The 2,838-nt window shown below is 34.8% G+C and overlaps 1 non-coding gene across 1 annotated transcript; it reads right to left on the reverse strand.

Annotated features, from left to right (window-relative positions):
• Nucleotides 1–2,164: 2,164 nt before the first annotated feature.
• On the reverse strand, nucleotides 2,165–2,296 carry LOC126033296 (small nucleolar RNA SNORA51). Its single transcript, XR_007504404.1, has one exon. It is a non-coding gene; the product is annotated as a small nucleolar RNA SNORA51 (small nucleolar RNA).
• Nucleotides 2,297–2,838: the final 542 nt, after the last annotated feature.

The following is a 2,838-nucleotide window of genomic DNA, read 5'->3' on the forward strand; positions in this document are numbered from 1 at the left end:
AGATTAGGTCTGGCGGACACACTCCAACCCTGATGCGCTCACTGACTCTGACAATGCTCCTCCTGGCTGGCTCGCCAATGAAAGGTCCAGCAGTCCAGATAACACTCTGACACAGAGAAATGAAGAGACGATTACTCAGGCAAAAGCTCAAGTGGGGTGTTTATTTCTGCCTGGTCAGGGTCTAACCGTGTGTCCATGACAGGACAGAGGCAAAAGACCTCGTGGCATTCTACATTCTTTCTTATATACTATAAGAAGCGGGAGGGGGAAGGAAGGGGTAGTGACAACTTTCTTAGGGGCGGGACATCCACCAAGGTAATACGAGGTATTGGTGGGGGCTCGGTAGTGAGGTAGTGACGACTTCCTTAAGGGCGGGACATCTGCCAAGGTTGGTGGGGGCGGAGTAATGATAACTTCATTAAGGGCGAAACATCCACCAAGGTTGACTTCCCTTTTCACTAACTGAGGTCCATACTGCTGCACTATTGCTCTGGCTCCAATTTTACAATAAGTTTTAAGGAATTTAACTATCTTCATAATCAGTTTAGTTTGAAAAAGGACTAGGACTAAAAATAGAAGATCTGCTCTAGTTTTCTGATGAATTTATTAATGTATTTAACCTACAGACAGTATTGATTTCTTATTAGGGGAAAAATTCTTCTTCAATATTTATAATGTAAAAAGAATACAGTCATGAGAAAAAACTTTAAGGGAGTTCAATTTCTAGCTTTATGAGGAATGCAGAATATGCATCTGTACTCCTATGTTTATTGTCCTTCAATTGCCAGAAACTGGAAATAATCCAGTGTCCAAAAGCAGGTTAGTAAATAAAGAAAGTGGTGTAAACATCTGCATAATGGAATATCATGCAGCTATTAGGAAAAATTAAGTCATGTAATTTATTTATACATGGATTGATATGGAGAATAGTATATGAGTAAAATGAGTCAGAGAGTATAGACATAAAATGACAACACTAATTTTGAATATATATAGTTTAATATATATATATATATATAGTATGGTAATAATACCCAGTAATGATTCATGGGTGAAGGATAGTGTACATTATAAAACTGAAAGTCAAGCATGAACAACTTTGTAATCACAGTAAATAAAAAAATTTAAATTTAATAAACATTTTATGAATCACTACATGAGAGCAGGAAACAGAAGTTGTAGAGATAAATTAGGATATATTATAGAATTATCAACTAATCTTCTATGTACTTACACATACAAGTTTACTTACTTTCCTCTTTTGTAGGAAGTGGGCAAAATCTGTGTCTGCTAGAATATCTTGCAGCAACATTTATTACCTAGGCACTGCTATTTAAATACCAGTCTTAACTTCAACAAGTAGCTTCATTTGCATACATTTGCATGAGAAATACAACTAGAAGAAAACAATTAAACATTTGAAAGAGAAGGAAAAATTGTAGTTTCTTTGAGAGGAACTTCAGAAAGTATATCTAGCCGTTATGTGCTTCAGAATCTAACACTCAATTTTTAAAATTATTTCTTAGGGGTGGATTGGGGAAAAATAAATAAATTTCTTAGGAAAATTGGTTTGGAACCAGACTACTGAAAAACTAATTTTAGCAGAAGTTAAATTTAACTGGCATATATTGAGTGATTATTAGAAAACTACTTTCAGCACAAATTAAATTCAACCAGCATATATTGAGTGACTACTATGCACTAAGCAAAGTATGATCAGCAAGTAGACACACACAAAAAAATGAGACTTTGTATAGTAAGAGGTTATAATTGTAATGAAGACATGAGTCTTATAAGATTAGTAATTATAATTCACTATTGAATGTGTAAATGCTGTCAGAAGGCAACAGAACACAATATAAAGATAGGACAAGGTGTGATTCAATCTAATATTCAGAGATATTCACTTTATTTTTATTGGAGTTTATTGATGTCTTTATCTCCTTCAAGATGCTTCCACTAGAATAACCTCAATCAACAGCAAATAATTACATAGGGCTTATTTATGTTAACAAACTCCATGCTTGTCATTGTCCTACCCCAACTCTTCTAATTAATGTTTGACAGAGCAAAATTCCTGACCTAAATTTTGATGATTATTTTAAATCTTTATTAATGTTTTAATCTTTTACTTAGTTCTTTTAATTTAATTTAATTTTTCTCTCCATGTCCCCCCATTCACAATATAGATCAGGCAAAGAGCCTGGGCTGAAATGTATATGGGGTGCATTTACTGTACCTCCTCTTTTTATACAGTCAGTGTAAAGAACACAACCTATGGTAAGCATTGGAGGCCTTATCTTTTCTTTTTTTCTTTTGCATATATATATACCCTTCACCAGTGCAACATTTCCATCACCAAGTGTCCCTCCTCCCCACCACACACCGGCCTATATTCTAGACAAGCTTTATACTTCCGTCATTCAGTCACATTTTGTTATGATAGTTCTCAGTGTAATTATTTCTGTGACTGCACCCAACAATCTCTGTGGTGAGCTTTATGTTTAGAGCTGGACCCTCCAGTCCTCCTCTATTTTGTTTCTGAGAATCATTACACAAATGTTTTTCATTTTTCTCAAAACGCATAGATGAGTGAAACCATTCTGTGTTTATCTCTCTCCCTCTGACTTATTTCATTCAGCATAATAGATTCCATATACATCTATGTATAGAAAAATTTCATGACTTCATCTCTTCTGATGGCTGCATAATATTCCATTGTATATATGTACCACAGTTTCTTTAGCGATTCATCTATTGAAGGGCATCTAGGCTGTTTCCAGAGTCTGGCTATTATAAACAATGCTGCAATGAAAATAGGTGTGAGGAGGGATTTTT

The sequence above is a fragment of the Suncus etruscus genome, chromosome 16, assembly GCF_024139225.1.
Source record: "Suncus etruscus isolate mSunEtr1 chromosome 16, mSunEtr1.pri.cur, whole genome shotgun sequence".
Lineage (NCBI taxonomy): Eukaryota > Metazoa > Chordata > Mammalia > Eulipotyphla > Soricidae > Suncus > Suncus etruscus.